This window comes from Pinus tabuliformis, chromosome J (genome assembly GCF_031772625.1).
Source record: "Pinus tabuliformis cultivar Carrire ecotype Pingquan chromosome J, CPIR1, whole genome shotgun sequence".
Lineage (NCBI taxonomy): Eukaryota > Viridiplantae > Streptophyta > Pinopsida > Pinales > Pinaceae > Pinus > Pinus tabuliformis.
Genome location: NC_142295.1, coordinates 41,611,314 through 41,630,073, shown reverse-complemented (window position 1 = coordinate 41,630,073; position 18,760 = coordinate 41,611,314). Strand labels below are relative to the sequence as shown.

Below are 18,760 nucleotides of genomic sequence, written 5' to 3'. Positions count from 1 at the left end.
GATGAAAAATATTGAATTAATTAATTATTTATTAAATATTAAATTATTTTTATCTAATAAACAATAGAGAGAATGAAAAACATTAAATCAACCATTAACTTAACACATAATTGTTAATATTTACTTGACCAAAATTAAACATATAGATATATGTGTTTGTTTATGATAAGATGGACAAAACACCTCTAGCATAGCCCTGAGCCGCTAAGGCTCTTGTCCTCCTTGGGAAATACAATATCTTAAACGTTGCGGTAAATGCTCATCGCTCGCCTATAAAAACTGATGAACGTGAATCTCATTCTCATTCATTCAGAACCACAGTTGCAGTGCACAGCTTCAAGCATAGCGATGTCTCCACATAGCTACACTGTCATGGTTTTCCCCTTTCTGATGTTGGTCATAATTACCCCTCTATCCGATGCATACGCCTCCCTGAAGCTTCTCCGCCGTCTTCAAAAGATCAACCAATCTCGGGTGCATCTGGGCTTAGTTATTCCCAACGCTTACGAAATGGATCCCCTTCTCCAACCTCCTACTTTTATAGCTGACAGCCACAGGCCTTACATCGATATTTCTGGTTTGTCGATATCTATTACATATTTCCCTGTAGATTTTGTTCGTCTCTTCAGCTCTGTTTATATCTAATCTACTTCGTCCACTGCAGGGAGGAGATTTCACATGGGTACTGTCATGAATCACAGTGTCATTGTGGTGATGACAGGATTGGGGATGGTAATCTTGATATCTTTCTTTAATATTACCTTTATTATAATATGAATTTCATTTAGTGCAAGTTTGGAGGGTTAGGTCAATAGACAGATCAGTCTAGAGTCTAGTGAGTTATTTATTGAAGTATTTTTGTTATATAGATGGCATGGGTTCATTTTTTTCTTACACTCTAGGGTCAAGTTTTATAGTTGAGCATTTCTAAGTTAAGCTCTCAGTAAGAAGCCATCCTTTCACGTATCTGCTTAGTATATATATTGGGGTTACTTATTTCTAGGAACTCTTTAGGTAGATCTACCTGATATAAATATTGGGGTCAACTATTAGTGAACCACATAGGAAAAAAACAAACTTCATCCAGTGTTGATGATCCATTCGGTCATACAAATCTGATAGAGGAGGAGATAGAGGAGAGCAGGCGCACATGATAAGTCCATAGTGGGTGTGCGAGAGAGGGCCTATACAGAAAGAGATGAAGTGTTTGCACAAAGAGAGCGTTGTTATAATATAAAGTGCACCGACAGTCGACACACAGACCAGCGGCCACTACGCCCGGAAAGAACTAACCCCTAGTAAAGATCCGGATACGAAACTGCACCGTCGAGATATGGATAAGTGGGGAGTACTACAGCATGTATAACCACCTTGCCCTGTTCCAGCTCAGTGTTTCCCCATTCACATTTAGTTTTGTATTCACTTCTGGGTTCCCTTTAGTTTTTTCTGTGTAGTATAAATATTGGGGTCATTTATTTTTAGGATCTCCAGGTGGATCTGCCTGATATAAATATTGGGGTCAACTATTAGTGAACCACATAGGAAAAAATAAACTTTATCCAGTGTTGATGATCCATTTACATTTAGTTTTGTATTCACTTCTGGGTTTTATATATTAAGATCTTTTTATATTTAAATGACCCGTACAGAGATAGAGAATAAGGAAACACACTTAATACACATTTAGATATGAATAGCTGATCAGTAAATATCATTCATTCAATTGCTTGAAATTACATAATTTACATTATTAGTTATTAATCACAAATACATAATTTACCATTGCTAAATTTAACTTTTTAAAAATCATTGAAACTCATAACTATACTTCATAATATTTCATAACTTCCTTCTGTTAATGGCAGACATTATTCTTTAACACAGAGTACACTTTTCTCTCTTTGCAAACATGAGATGAGTAGTTTATGTCAGGATATTCCGATACATAGGAAATAGTTAAGTATAACTTGGTTTTAATCACATCAACAACACTGGTGTATTGATCTGTGATCTGTTTGTGAGCTGCGTGATCTGTTTGTGAGCTGTGTCCTTTAGTATTCTGTCCCAAAAACTTACCCTGCAAATTCCTACAGTTTATTGTATTGTATGGGTGCATTACAGATCAACTGAGTCAGTGAGTTGCTTCTTTATTTCTTTCGAGTGAGCGGAGTTATACACTATGGAATAGCTGGAAATGCAAACTCTGATTTTCACATCGGTGATGTTACCATTCCACGTCAATGGGCACATACAGACCTATGGAGTTGGCAGGTACCACAACTTCTTACTGCCATAATATTTCCCATTTCTACCTTTATTCAGATTTTGAAATATTTTTGAAAATGTTTCGAAAATATTTGAAAACCTACAATCCCATTAATATGTATTTCCTATCTTATACCATCATTCCTTCCTTTCGGTACATACTATAAAATGTTTTTGCAATGCTATGGCTCATTATTCAGAGATATGGAAAAGGAGCGAAGGATGAACTCCCCCTAGAGGAAAATGGTGACTATTCTCGTGAGCTTGGCTATCTAAAATTCTCCACATACAATAGTCCGGAGGGGGAGGACGTCGACAATCTGTTGAATAACTTGTGGTACCAGCGAGACGAGATCTTTCCTGTGAACGGAACCCCAGAAGTCCGAGAACATGCATTTTGGATCTGTGGAGGTTTTCCGTTACACCAAAACCCGCAGGTGTTGGTAAACATTATAAGCCAGTAACTAGGATCCCCAGGGTGGAAATTACGGATTCTATAGAGGTGCGGTGATTCTTCCAACACCCCCCCTCAAACGCAACTTGGGAGAATCGAACCTGGGTCCAAGCTCTGATACCATGTGAGATTTTTGAGATACACAGATCTAGATCTGCAAAACAATAAACAAGCTTGCAAGAGAAGGAAGAAAGCGACCAAGAATTGAGAAAAGAATGAATTGATTCTACAATATTAGTTTTAGAATAAATACATAAAAGCAACTAAGTTAAGCTTAGTTGTACATGCAATAACTAAAGCTAACTAAAGCTAAGTGTGTTTTATCTTATGTTAATGTGTACATGCACATAACATAAGATAAAGCACACTTAGCTTTAGCTATTGCATGTACAACTAAGCTTAACTTAGTTGCTTTTATGTATTTATTCTAAAACTAATATTGTAGAATCAATTCATTCTTTTCTCAATTCTTGCTCGCTTTCTTCCTTCTCTTGCAAGCTTGTTTATTGTTTTGCAGATCTAGATCTGTGTATCTCAAAAATCTCACATGGTATCAGAGCTTGGACCCAGGTTCGATTCCCCCAAGTTGCGTTTGAGGGGGGGTGTTGGAAGAATCACCGCACCTCTATAGAATCCGTAATTTCCACCCTGGGGATCCTAGTTACTGGCTTCCACATCCGAGTGTTCCTCAGATTCCATAATGGACGGTTGAGCAGTTACTGCATTAAGCGAAGGGCCGGCAACACCAAGTGGCGAAATTCTGCTAGGTTTTATTAGATCACGCGTATTATAAATCTCCCCAGCCTCACCATTACTGATATGGCTCCAGTTCGGTGATTGCAACCCATTCTGATTGACAGTTGAATAAGGTATCCTCTGTTCGTTTGTTACATAGGAAGCAGCATGGGCGTAAGGTGGACGGAAAACGGGCTGATAATGACGATCTCTGTCTTCCACTTTGGTGACAACAGCTTCGGTAGATTTGCTGAGTTCTTGGCCAAATATTTTCCAATCATGGGAAGGCTTTAGAGGTGGAGCAGCCTTGGCATTCACCCTCATTGGATTTGGGGGGAAGGGTACAACTAGAGAACCCTTCACTGCTTGTTGACCTCGATTTCCATCACAGGAATCTGATTGAGGAACAAAATCAGAAAATGTATACAGATGAGATTGATCATTTACCTTGCCAGATGCAATCTTCAAATTGGTTTGCATGTCATAAATGCTCACGGAATCTGGGGTAAATTCCACTTTCCTTCCGCTGCCTGTGTGTGTCATCTGATACACTGAGAGAAGATTCACAGAAAGCCTTGGAATATGCAAGACATTTTCAAAACTTCCATCTTCGAATTGCACTCTTCCTTGTCCAGTTGCTGCAACTGCAGAATTATCCCCCATGAGAATGGGAGGACCTGAGTATGCATGTAGAGAAGAAAAGGATTCCTTTGAAGAAGCCATATGATGTGAAGCTCCTAAATCGATGATCCATTCTTGTGGTGTTGAATGAAGAGCAATCAAAGCATCTGTTACCTCTTGGATCTGGTGCTTTTTCTCGAGACTTCTTCTTAGCATTCTCAGGAATGTGGTCTCCAAGATTGTGTTGCTGGAGTGTCTGTGCCATAAGATCTATAGTCTTCTTCATGCATGCAGATTCAGGATGAAAACCACGGTGGCAATAATTGCACATTGATTGCCCTTTCGTTCCTTTCCTTTCCTTTGAGCCAGATAATCCATCAGGGGGTTTGGGATGTCCTCCCTTTCTTGGATCAGGATCCTTCTTCCCTTTTCCTTTCTGATGGTCTTTGGAATTTGCCTTTCCTTTTGCATGCACAGTAAGTGCATGTGCTTTGGAATTTTTAAGTGTGCCCATTTTGATGAGCTTATCTTGCTCATGCATCAAAGACTGAATAAAAGAATCCAGTGAAGGCATCTTCCAATCTGCACCAGTTGCAGATCTGACTGTGTGGAATGTAGAGACGAATACTGCATACTCTGGACCAAGTTTTGATAAAATGGAAAGAATCAACTGATTTTCTTGCTTGGATTTGTCGATCCCGCATCCTTTCAGCTGAACCAACAAGGCTTTATACCTTGTGAAAAAATCTTGAATGTTCTCAAAGTTTCTCAGATCTAATGAGTTTAACTCATTTTCGAGAATGTGACCTTGCATTTCATCCTGTTTTCCAAACAATCCTTCCAATTTTTTCCATACTTCATTTGGAGTTGAACATGATTCAACATGAAATAGCAGTTCTGGAGAAATAGATAAACATAGGATGCCGAAGGCCTCGTCCATGCGATTGAAATATCTTGTTTTCTCCATTGCCGATGTTGGTTCAACTTCCGTTTCCATGGTTATTCGAAATAAGCCTCTACTTCTGAGATGAAGTTGAATCTTTGGCTTCCATTCGAAATAATTATATGGAGTGAGAATTGCCGATTGTGGAAACTCCAATTTAGACTCCATTCTTTGTTGTTGCTTCAATCTTCTGAACCTGCAAATAAAATTGCTTGTGCACTAATTACAAATCCCTGTGCTCTGATACCATGTGGAGGTTTGTCGTTACACCAAAACCCGCAGGTGTTGTTAAACATTACAAGCCAGTAACTAGGATCCCCAGGGTGGAAATTACGGATTCTATAGAAGTGCGGTGATTCTTCCAACAAGATCAATGTCTCCAACTCCTACTATCAACTTGCAGAGCAGATCAAAAAGGTATAACAATCATCGTTTAATGGAATAAACAGATGAAAGCAATGCACTGTTCATTATCATGTATATTAATGATTAATTAGAGCGTTGGATTGAACAGAATGCGAGTCTAGAGGCATGCGTGAACTCCACTTGTCTTTCTCATAAGCCGAGGATTGTGAGAGTGGAGAGAGGATGCAGTGCGAACATTTACGTGGATAATACCGCTTACAGGAACTTCATTCACACCAAATTCAATGTAACTCCCGTGGATATGGATAGTGCAGGGATAGCACTGGTAATACCAGTAATTCTATTTTACATTTTTGAAAGGTGACATTAATCTGATGATATAAATGTTATTTTGTAGTGTTTTCTCTTTATATTTTGGGGATTTTTGTTTGTATGTTTACAGGTTTGCCAGAGCTAGAGGAAGCCATTCATCATTATGAGAGCTCTGTCTGATTTGGTAGGAGGGTCCACCGAAGAAAACAAAGCTGCGATATTCACTAACTTAGCAGCTGAAACGCAGTGAAAGTCGTTACCCAATTTATTAATCTACTATGATTATGATTAATCTCTGTTAATCATATCTAAATAGATCAGTCATTTTCTCCGCCCTCTAAGGCATAGCCTCTATTAATATAGGGCTTAAATATCTACCCTACATGGCTGTAGCTCCTCTTAATATAGGGTTTAGTAGTTTCAATGTATCGAACTGCTTTATAAAAGTGTACTAAACAGCTGCTGCTTAGTACTCGTCTCTATGCAAAAAGTATATGATAAATATAGGGGAACTTATATGAAAGCTCGTGGGATGGAGCCTTAAACGTTTTAGCATTAATTAAAATGATTTCCAGTGTAGCGTTAAGCATAATGATTTTTAATATTTTTAGTTTTGAGATTGGAGAATTCTCAGATCAGACCAGAGGTTAAAAACAATAATTTAAAGTATCATAAATGCTGGGGCTCTTTGGGTTTGTACCATATCATTTATTTTATTTTCAGTTAATTTGGTATAGTTTCATTACTTTATTTAATTTAATAAAAGAAATAAAGAGATTGCATTGGCAGGAATATTAAATTATAAATGAATGAAAGTTAAATTGCAACTATCAATATTGTAAGTTATTTTAAATATATTTATAAATAGTAAAAAAGAATTATATGAAATTTATTTAAAGTATAATTATAAATGTATTTTTTTTTTTTCCCCTAGGAAAAAATCGTAATTTTATTCATGTTGATAAAATTACATTTTGTAGATGCTTGAAGCATATGCAAATGGCTGTTCCTGTAATAAACATGCAGCATAACAGAAATAAGAACACAGAATAGTATAAGACTAGAAAGGAATGCAGCAAAATTTATGATAATTGTGTCTACCGGCCTATATTTTCCTCCCTTTTTTCTTCTCCACTTTTCGCCATCCTCCAGTGTTGGCAGTGGGGTCAATTATGGCTAGTTGGGTGTCCTCTATGTTCACAGGTTGTTCTTTGTCCGAATCTGATCCTTCGGTGCTATGTGCTCGTTTGGCACCACTTATTTCCAGATGTTGTTCTTGCTGCCGCACCATGCTGTTTGGTTCAAGTTTGTGCCCTTCGGTGTTCTCTTCCTCCATTTGTTTCTGGTTTCTGTATATGTCTGTGGGTTCTGTGTTTTGTGCCTCCTCCTCCACTGGTTCAGTGTGCTGCCAGCCTTTTGGCTTTTTCTGTTGTTTCTTATTCCCCTTTGGCTCCTTACAAGTCTGTGGACATGCATATTGCAGGTGCCCTGTTTGTAAGCAACTGCGGCATCTGAAAGTCGTGTTTTCGTAATCAAGCTGTTGCGTCCACAGTGAATTATTGAAATTCAATGTAATATGATCTGGGAGTCCTTGGCTTAGATCCACTTCTACACATATTCTAGCATATGTGAAAATTCCTCGGCATGCTCTGTCCTCATCTATTTTGAGATATTTCCCTAAGGAGTTCCCAATGGCTGTTAAAGCTTTTCGGTGCCAGAAATGCAGTGGTAGGTTGTGTAGCCTAACCCAGACTGGCATTGTCGATACTACCATGGTATTGGCGTCGAAATCCGGGAACCAGGGTGTGAGAAAGAGACCTGCATTGCCCCAGAACCAGGGCCCCTGGTTAATGGCATTGTCTCGTTCCAGCTCTGTGCTAAATCTGACTATGAAGAATCCCTTAGGGCATAGATATATTTCACAATTGGGTGTCCATGATGTGTAGATCCAATGGTGTAGTGCATCAGCTTTGGGCCAATAACCGTTAAATCTGCATATAACAGCATTATGAGTTAGATCTGAGTGTAGATCTATTACCTCTGGCAATGATATAGTTAAAATAGGTGCTTCTGCCTTCTGTTCCACAATGTAGGGTCCTGGAATCTCTGGTGTGGATGTTGTTCTGTGTTGCATTGGTTCTTTTCCTTTAACTGCATCGCGGAAGGAGCCTGGATTTTTTGAGCTGGTTCCCTTGCATCCGCCTCGGAGCCTGAGGTTGAGGATGATGGTTGAATCTTTGTCCACTCCGTAATGCTGGAGCGTGTGTTGGTCCTGCATACAGATCCCTGAGAATAAGAGACTTTGGAGTGCTGCCGGAATTCCCAATTTGTTCTGGATCTGTTTCTTTAACTCCTGGATGTCCATCCCTTCCTTGATTTGGGCACAACAGTGTTTGCCGTCTACAGATCTGATAAATATTTGTTTCAGATCTGATGGATCGGCCTTAATCGAGCCCTGATTCTCCAGATCTGGCGATCGTCCACCTCCTATCATCCGGTTTTTAGTTTCAAGATACTTAGATTCTGGGCGTGCCTTGGTGGTTCGTGTTCTTTCCTCCCCCGGGCTCTCTGATATCAGATCTGAGCCACACCTATTCCTTCCATATGGAAATGATCCAGTATTCTTTGTGACTCCTGCTCGAGCATCTGTCTCCGGCCAAAACTCTCTGTTCTTACCCTTAACTGTAATCTGAGGCTGCGGATCGAGGTAGGGTTGTGCTATTGTTTGCAGATCTGAACGTTTTTGGTGTGAATCTTGCTGGCCGTAACCTGTTACACAGATCGCTTCCTTCGTATCCTTGTGCTGAGTTAATGGCTCAGATTCGGGTTGATACTGCGTTTTTGATTGCAGATCTGGGCGGTGGTGGGCTGCTCCGACCGTGCCTTGCCCTGTTGGATTATAAGAAATCGGCGTACTGTGCGAGAACCCCAGGAACAAATGTTGGGGGCTCGACCGAGACCTGGAGGAAGCTTGATCTGTTACCGAGGGCCGATCATTTTCAGTGGCAAGCCAGATCCTTGACGGTGAAGTCGGATCGTTTGTTCTACCTCGCATTTTCATGCAGGGATTCCCTGCCTTCGCTGCCCCTTCGATGGAGTTCTTTGTGTCGACGGCGTTGTGGCTTGCAGGAACCCTAGCCATCGTATCCAACCGAGCCGCAGAGCTCCTCCCGTCGCCCTCAGAGTCTCAGTTTCTGGAGTCTCCTAATTATAAATGTATTAAATTAATAAAGGTGGTAATTGTTTTTTTGCTTAAGTAAGCGTCGTTCCTTCTATTTTATTAAGCCAAAAATATTTTACATAGTGTACAACCGTTCACCAAAGCATTGTGGACTTAGAAAAAGAAAAAAAGATTGCTAACCGCCTAAGGCATGAACCCCCAACCCAACACATGTAACCTCTGAACCCTTTAGAATACAAACAATGTTTGTGCTAAATGGTTAGCAGGACTTGTGAAATTCCACGCAATTACCCGCGCAATCGCTCGCCAGACTTGCCTCTTTAATCGTGACCGTCCATTCCACTTTCTCAATCCGACGGCGGAGGAGGATATCGCCCCGTGAAGATGCTCGTTGATTAACGCCCCGGCCCCACCAAACTGCACGATAATTCCTGATCGTAGATCCGCACCACGAAATCCAACGGATGAGAGAAATATCGCACGGTTCAAGGGCACCGAACTTTAGTGTGCGATGAGGGCGGTTTACGATCCCGGCCCCCAGCCACGTGTCAGAAGCTGTATGGAATCGCTTCCAAATTGCTAATACCACTTCCTGCTTGAGAGGGGTGTGATCAACCACAAACCACTCGGGAAGCAGTTTTGCCTCCCAAAAAGGGAAATTATGGGTAAAATGGCTGCCGGAAAAGTCAGAATTCCCGTCCTACGCCTCCTCACCACTACTCCTGAACTCGAAACCATGGTTAGTGCTGATCCTTCCCTTTGGGTGACCACCCGCTAAACTGAGAAATCCGTCCAGCATACACTAGGGATTTCTGAAGTTGAAATTACCAGTGCTGCTGAGGCCGACCGTGGCCTGCCTCCCACTAAACACTTGTCTGACAAAAATTAGTGAATCATACAGAGAGATAATCATTGAGACCTTGCCTCTTTAGCTTTGTTTCGATACACTTCTCTATCCTCTTCCGCTTGGTTGTGACAAAGTACTTTTAGGTTGCCGTGAGGCAATACTTGCCACCCCATCGAAACTCTGCGTTCATTACAGCTCACACCTTGGTTGGCCAGAATATCTGCTAGTTTGTTGGCCTTTCTACGCACATGGTTGAACCTTACCGTGCGTAGTCCCTGAAGATGACCTTGAATTCTTTGGAACACCCGGATTAACCTCTAGTGTTTTGAGACTTTTTCCGGCCCTGTTCCCCAACTAATTCTCTTGACTGAGTTAATGACTAACTCAAAGTCAGCTTCTATAATCACATTTAGGTAATTATCCTGCTTCAGAAATTCTAAGCATTGCTCCAAAGCCATTAATTCTACCATGTTGTTGGTGGCTCATCTTAAAAGACAATGGAAGAGGAAGAGAATGCTTCCTTCTTCATCCCGAAGAACCTCTCCAAAACCTGCAGTTCCCGGGTTGCCTTTGAAAGTTCCGTCTATGTTGTATTTCAAAAAACCTTTCGGGGGAGGATGCTAGAAATCCTTCTCAGTTTCCATTTTGATTACTTTCCTATCCAGGCCTTGTGGAATGAGTCCTTGCATACCCAACTGCCTGAGAATTCTCATTTCAGCCTCTAAGGGAGGATTTTTGGGGTGATTCCTCACTGTGGTGCCGACCGTCTCCTTAAGCTGTTTTAAGATCTGCTCAAACAGGTGAAGAGAGAGATTCTTTTCATTTTTGAAGATTCTCTTGTTCCTTTATTTCCAAACATTCCATATAATGAAGCTTGGCATAAGAGCCCAAGCAGAGTTAAGAACTTCATTATCTGAAAAATTTCTTCTCCAACTGCTTAGGGTGTTAGTGATACTCTCTTTGTCCCTGTCGGTTTGTTGGAAAATGGTGGCAAATGTATCCCATAACCTGGAGGTGAAAATGCAGCTATTGAGAAGATGTTCCATTGTCTCCTCTTGGGCTTCACAAAGTTGGCATCTAGAAGGCCCCAACACACCCCTCTTCCTAATATTGTCCCAAGTCAAGATTTTCTTGTGATGAACCAGCCACATGAAGAGTTTGATCTTCATCCAACCTTGGTGTCTCCATAGGTTCTGCCAGATCCTATCCGGAGCATGGGAATCCAGCTCAAGGAGAATACCTTTTGCTTCCTTAATATTAAAGGTGCCTTCTTTGTTGTTGCCCCATCTTAGTTGGTCCTGCCCCCCAGTTACTAAAATCATCCTTTGTTCCAATATTCTCATAAGAGCCTCTGCTTTTGTTTTCAGGGGTCTATCATCCCTGCAATCTATGTTTCTCCAGGTTCTCCATTTTCCTGTATTGTGAGTATGATCCCAAAAATCTTTTACCTTTATTAATCCTTAGGTATCTGTCTCGTGCTTAAGGCCCAAAAAGTCCTCTTTTAACAGTGTTGGTTCTTGTTGCCATTTATCCTCCCAGAATAGTGCTAGATCTCCCTCTCTGATTTCCCAAAAACTGTTTTTTTGTACTAAGCCTCTATTCTCCCAGGCCTTGTTCCAGATGGATGAGCCCTTTATATTTCCAGACATCCTTATGAGATCAGTAGATTGCCAAGAGCTGGCATATTTTTCTTTCCAGATACTTTCCCATTGAGCCTTTGGATCTTTAACCCAACGCCACCATAGTTTGGCCCCTAAAACGTTGTTGAGAATCTCCTGATCATCCAAGCCTAGGCCCCCTTGGTTCTTGGGTTTACAGATCTTTTCCCATGAGACTAAGGCCCATTTCTTCCTTGTCTCCTCCTTGCCCCAGAGAAAGTCTCTTTGGATGTTTCTGAATTGCTGCAAAACTCCTTTTGGAGTTGGGAGTGTTGATAGCATGAAAATTGGGATTGATTGGAGCACCGCCTTTGTTAGCACTAATCTACCAGCGATATTTAAAGATCTGATGGTCCATTTTCTGACTTTATCTTGCATCTTATTGATCAAGGGTGGTAATTATTAATATTATAAGTTATTTTAAATATATTTATAAAGAGTAAAAAGAGATGAAAAATTTATTTCAAGAACAATCATAAAGGTATTAAATTAATAAAGGAGGAGAGAGTTTTTCAATCATCTGTAAACTGGAAAAAATTTAGATTACTATGTGAATTGAATATTTAAAAAAAATTTATAAATTTATTAAATTAATAAAGGAGGAAAGAGTTATGATAATTTGTAACGAATAAATTTTTTTTTTTTTAAATTAGTGACTTAATATCAATTTATGTTAAAAGAAACTTAAAGAGTATTACTAATTAAATCATATTGTTTTGAATATTGTAAAATTTTAAAATATTTATATTTTTCAATTTTAATTTATTATCTAAATAATAATATATATATTTTTAAAAATAAGATTGTTTTTATTTTTTATTGTTTATATAATTTAATTTATAATATTTTTTATTAAATTTTTTTAAATTAATTACTTTACAACTGGCTTATGTATCCCATTACTTCTGGAAATTATAAATCTATGCTAAAAAATTGTTGTTGGATCACAGCTCAACTAATATAATATTCTTTTAAAATTGATGAAGTAACACAGTTAACATAACGAAACTTACGAGCCATGAAAAAAGAGGTATGCATATGAGATGCTTAGTACAAGTGAAACTAGGCACAGGTGTGTAGATGAGATTGTATATAAGATTGTTTTTATTTTTTATTATTTATATAATTTAATTTATAATATTTTTTATTAAAATTTTTTAAATTAATTACCTTACAACTGGCTTATGTATCCCATTACTTCTGGAAATTATAAATCTATGCTAAAAAATTATTGTTGGATCACAGCTCAACTAATATAATATTCTTTTAAAATTGATGAAGTAACACAGTTAACATAACGAAACTTACGAGCCATGAAAAAAGAGGTGTGCATATGAGATGCTTAGTACAAGTGAAACGAGGCACAGGTGTGTAGATGAGATGCTTAGTACAAGTGAGAATACATGAGAAAATTTCTTTTTCAAAAACCTTATGTGGAAATTTAAGTCCGGGAATAGAATTCTTATTGGTCTCGACCCTTTCATAGGCGGAGAAGAAGTTTCACATATTCCTCATCAGCGCTTACTCATGCTCCAACAAAAAGGTGTCTTTTATTGGGCACAGGTTATTAACGAATGGCAGGGTTCTATTCCAATTTGGAAATCTGCTTATGATTTGGGCCTAAATGGTACAACCACATCTCAATGGAATATGATTATCTGGAAAATGAAGCTCTGTGGTATTTACAGAACAGAAGAAGAGGATGGCATAGTCTGGCGGGGTAAGGGTGGTAAGATTAATGTTCTGGTTAAAGATATATACCTCTCCATTATAGAGGAACAATTTACAGGTGCCAATAACATTTATCCATTCACTTTCTGGAAGTCTGGATGCCCATACAAAATTATATTATTCTCATGGCTTGTATATTGCAACAAAAATCTCACTTGGGAAAACCTTCAAAAGAGGAATTGGCACGGGTTTGCTATTTGCTCTATTTGCCTCTCTGAGTCGGAGGACAATTTTCACATCTTTCTACAATGCATCCACACACAGGTTCTATGGAAGAAGCTAGCCACACATTTTGGGTTCTATTACAATACTCATTCATCCATAAAAGATGCATTTGTTTGGTGAAGCTAGCCACACATTTTGGGTTCTATTACAATACTCATTCATCCATAAAAGATGCATTTGTTTGGTGGAATAAACCGAAAGTGATATGGAGGCCTATCTCTCTAATTGTGCTCTGGTTCATTTGGAAATGGAGGAACAGGGTTATTTTTCAAGATTATAAGGAAATTTTCATGCACATATTTGACCATATTATTTTCTTATATCTCACTCTCCTTCCCAATATCTCCCAGCAAGTGAACGGAAAACCAAATGTGTCTCAATCCTCTACTGTTTTATCCAAGGGCACATTTCGATGGTGCTGCACAAGATGGTATTTGCGCGTGTGGAGTGGTCATATATATTATGGAGGACCAGCACTATGAAATATTTTGGAACGGAGGTGCAGGGACGAACAATAAAGCTGAATCCATGGCATTATATGGTCCTCTGGCTTTCTGCTCTTTCCTGAACATTATCGGCCTTCGGATCTATGGGCACTCAAAAATCATTATTGATCATGTTATCGGCAAGCATTCCATTAACAATGCTGACCTTTCCGGATGGATGCATAGGATTTCCTCTATCTGGAAACCTTCAAAGGAATACTCCATCACTCATGTAAATCGATCCCAGAACATAGTCGTTGAAGTATTATCAAAGAAGATCCTGTTTACACAATGCATAATATGGAATTTGAGCATCACAGCGAGGTCCATCTCGCATCAAGTTCAACAATTCTCACCACCGGGTATATAGGAGCGACAAAGTCCTGGTATGTATCATGATCCTGTCAAATTATCAATTGTCACATGCTCAGGTACACTTTTTGTTTCTCATCTCCGATTATGGGTTTACTACTCTATTTTCCTATTGTATATGTTCTTTCCGCATGTGGTTGACATGTTTTCATATGTTATAGGGCGGAAGCGAAAATTTTGCTTTTACTTTTCACTATAACATACTCTTCTGTACCAGAATTTTCTGCATCAAAATTATATAATATATACAGCGTTTTTCCGTAGTGAGAGTACATAAGGAAACGAGGCACATTGTTATTGTGAAAATTGAGATTCAATCTAAAAAGGGGCCAGGCAGTACCAATTTTTAAGAGGATATGGAAGATTGTAAAACATAGGTTTAACCACAAATTTTGGTTAACCATCTTTATGAGAATATACTTTTTAAACTTAGTTTAAAGCATTTAATCACTAAGTTATAAAAGCTTAGGGTATTAATTTTTTTTTGAATATTTATATATAAAAATGTAATCTTCTTAGACACCTTTGCTCCAACCAAGCAAAGGAGCCTCTTGATAAGCGAACCTAAAGTCTTTTAGATACCTTTGCTCCAACCAAGCAAAGGAGCCTCTTGATAATATGGGTACGATCTCAAAGAAATCCCATATTCATAAGCAGTCCATAACATATACTCTATTTTGTAACATTTTATGTATTGTTTTTGTATTACAAAAATTGGAATATTTAATGTGTAGCGTTTTATGTTTTGGTTTTTTAATGCAAAAATGTGGAATATTTATTTAATGTGTAGATCTGTATATTGAAGCATAAGCTTCGCTTAATTCAGCGAGGAGCTGCACTTAATGGCAAATTCACGAAAACTGTACGGTTGAATGGAAAGAAGTTTTAGATTCCCATAAAGCGAGAAAGCATTGAGGTTTTGGTACCCAGCATGGATAACCTTTCCTTGTTTTTAGTCTTCTTTATTATATTATGTATATTTGATTCTAATAAATATTAATAAATTTTCTTATTTTTTTTATAAATGAATTTTATTTAATGTATAATTGTAATTCATAATAATAAAAAAATTTATGGTATATTATATGGAGTTGGTTTTTTTTAAATGTTTTTATGTAATAATTGGGTTAATTGAATCATCATAATATATATATTTTTAAAAAGGAAATTGTTTTTAGTGTGAGGTGAAATTTTGATTTGTGTTATTTAAACTGATTTTTTGCTTTTATAGATGGATTCAATACCCTCAAAAACTAGGGTACCTCAAAAACTCTAGGGTACTTATATTTTGTAGAAGTTACCCATCAAATTTGTGATTTCAATAAATTCTTGTCCGATTTTAGAGAAATTAGACCAGAAAAATCCACTAAAAAAACTTCAAAAAAATCACACTAAAAACAACTCTGCTTTAAAAAGACAGGTCCCTTTCCACTGCAAATCACTGTATGTAATCACTGTACATGGGGAACATTTATGCGAAGCACGATGGTATAGGAATGCATTTTGCTATACACACAATTTATGTTGCAAAGGATTCTATATTTCACGCTGATTTCTTTAAAATTCGGTACAATTTTTTATCAATTATGAAAATTACAAGTTGAAATGGCCATATCGAGTTATTTAAATGAGAATGGAACTAGCAAAATGAGCTTATTTTGATGTGGCTGCTCAAAATGGTATTTGTGCTTGTGGTGTCTATATTATAATAATGGAGAACCAACATATTGGAATTTTTTGGAATTGTGGGAAAGTGTCTAACAACAACGCAGAGGCAATGGCATTAGCTGGTCTCCTTATGTTTTGTGACTATCTAAACATTCAGGTTTTACAAATTCACGGAGATTCCAAGGTCATTATTGACCATGTAAAGTCAATTCACTCCATAAAAAACCACAATCTTTCCGGGTGGGCGGAACATAATTGACTCTATCTAGAAATCTCTAAAGGACTATTCTATCAGCCATATTGACAGAACAAAAAACAAAGACGCTGATTCACTGTAAAAAAAAAAAAGGTCTTTCTTCACAAAACAAATAGTAAAAGATGAGCATTATGGTGGGGGATGAAATGCACCAAATTCAGGACTTCATAATCCCAGGTACTTAATCCTCTTTTATCTCTTTTATCTCTTTTCCATTCTGGTATGTATCAAATACCCCTGTTTTTCTCCTCTGGTTGCTCTTGATTTTCTGGTCTTGCATACTTTCATGGACGCTTCATGGATGCTTTAATGGTCTCCGTATTATTCCGCATATTTTTTGATGAGGTTTTGAGTTTCAAGGCTTAGTTTTTGTATCTCAGTGAATTGGCTTGGTCTCCATATTATTTTCCATATTTTTTGATGAGGTTTTGAGTTATAAGGCTTAGTTTTTGTATCTCACTGAATTGGTTTGGTCTCCATATTATTCTGCATATTTTTTGATGAAGTTTTGAGTTATAAAGCTTAGTTTTTGTATCTCACTGAATTGGCTTGGTTGCCTATTAGGGCTGCACCTATATGTTAGCATATTCACCAAATGATATACTGTTATCTCTTTTTGAAATGAATAGTAACCTAGCGTTTTTCGAACTGGAAAAAAAACCATCACAAATTCAATTAGAAATGTAGACTGCTGCCTCCATTAATCCAGTCACAATTATGAAGTAGTGCCTGAAAATACAATGCTAGCCAGCGACAAGGAAATGTGGGTGAGTGCAGGTCTTCTTCCGAATGCATACGGACTTTATTCCACAAAATATGGCCACTGCGCAACTCCTTCAAACATCCGCTGATATTATTCGACCGATAGTTAGGACTAGTTTTGCGTTGGGCATAAATCCACGAGATAGGAGAGATATGATAATACTAGAGCATGTGATCTGATAGTGAATTGCAGAGACATGATAGTACTATTCTGTGTTTGGAAGATAGTAATTTAGCTTTTTTTCTTACTGAAAAAAAAAGTGTAGACTGCTGCCTCCATTAATCCAGTCACAATCATGAAGTAGTGCCTGAAAATACAATGCTAGCCAGCGACAAGGAAATGTGGTCTTTTTCCGAATGCATACGGACTTTATTCCACAAAATAATGGCCACTGCGCAACTCCTTCAAACACCCGCTGATATTATCCGACCGCTAGTCATGAGAGTAGTTTATTGCGTTGGGCATAAATCCACGAGATAGGAGCATGAATACAGAGATATGATAGTACTAGAACATGTGATCCGATAGTGAATTGCAGAGATATGATAGTACTATTCTGTGTTTGGAAGATATAATAAGTAAATGTTGATCATTTTATTTAAGTGAATCTTTTTATTTACACTGTATTGAATAATAATGTCTCTGCTTGTTTATTGTAAAAAAATTTCAAAATTGTTGATCATTGCATTTTGGTAGATACCACATAAAATCCTAAACATATAAATGTAAATGTAATCAATTTTCACTTTCAATTCCTTTCCTCGATATCTTGATAACCTCTAATCACACCTCCTAAATGTAAACCAAAAACAAAATTTAATTTTAACTTCAAAATATTAAAAAAACATACAATTTAAAAAAACACATACATAGAAGGCAGAGGAGTGTATTGAATTTAGAACTATCAAGAGGGTATATAGTGAGAGATTAAACCAAAAGCAAAAATTAATTTTAACTCCAAATTATTTATATAAACAGAGAAGGAAAAAAAAAAAAAAAACACATACATGGAATGGGGGAGTCCATTGAACCATTGAATTTAGAAATATCAACAGGCAATATAGGTTATATGAATATATTTCAATGTATATATTCTTGTAAAGTCAGGGAGATATATTTTGTTTGTAAAATTAATCAAATTATAAAGTATTTAATGATTTGTATGTTTAGTGGTGCATTGTCAAATTTAAATAATTTTAAGTTTGATGATGTATAATTTTAAGAATTTAAAGTATATATGTTTAATTTTGTATGGTGAAATTTAAATAATTTTAAGTTTGATAATGTATCATTCTAAGAATTTAAGGTATAGAATAGAGAACCCTGTAGTTTAACTAAGAGATAAGTTGTTGTTGTTGTTTTTTTTTTTTTTTTCTCAAAATTGAGTGATACAATTTTCGAGGAAAATGTTATTTAAAATGAATTTAAAAGTATAAATAGATAGATTATTTTTTTATATTTTTTTAAATTATCATATTTAGAAAAAAATTGTTTATAAAAATATATTTAGAAAAACCATTAGCCAATGTGAAGGCCATGTGTAAGTATGTTAATGCTCAATTTAGACTTGGCACATATCCTTGACACATATCCATCCTAGAACAAAAATAAACTATTCTCTAAATAAAATATTTTAATATGAATTAATATTGAAGTATACTTAAAATATATATTAATAACAAAAAAATTGTTTTAACATGGGTTCATAAAATGACTCAATGTATATGTTCTGTAATATATATGTGTGTGTGGGGGTTAAAAAGTTTGAAGTGGGCTTAGTCTTTTAAGGTTTAATATTTTTTTAGGTATATGTTTTTTTGGGTCTAAATCAAAGATTTTTTGTACTTACAAGCTTAAGTTATGTAATGTCCTTAGCAT

At 37.1% G+C, this 18,760-nt stretch overlaps 1 pseudogene across 1 annotated transcript; it reads left to right on the top strand.

Moving 5' to 3' along the window:
- The first annotated feature begins 213 nt into the window (after positions 1 to 213).
- On the top strand, positions 214 to 6,124 carry LOC149225382 (bark storage protein A-like; annotated as a pseudogene). The gene is made up of 7 exons (XR_016246958.1): positions 214 to 577; positions 665 to 732; positions 2,122 to 2,271; positions 2,466 to 2,665; positions 5,387 to 5,435; positions 5,533 to 5,709; positions 5,827 to 6,124. The product of XR_016246958.1 is annotated as a bark storage protein A-like (transcript).
- The last annotated feature ends 12,636 nt before the right edge of the window (positions 6,125 to 18,760 follow it).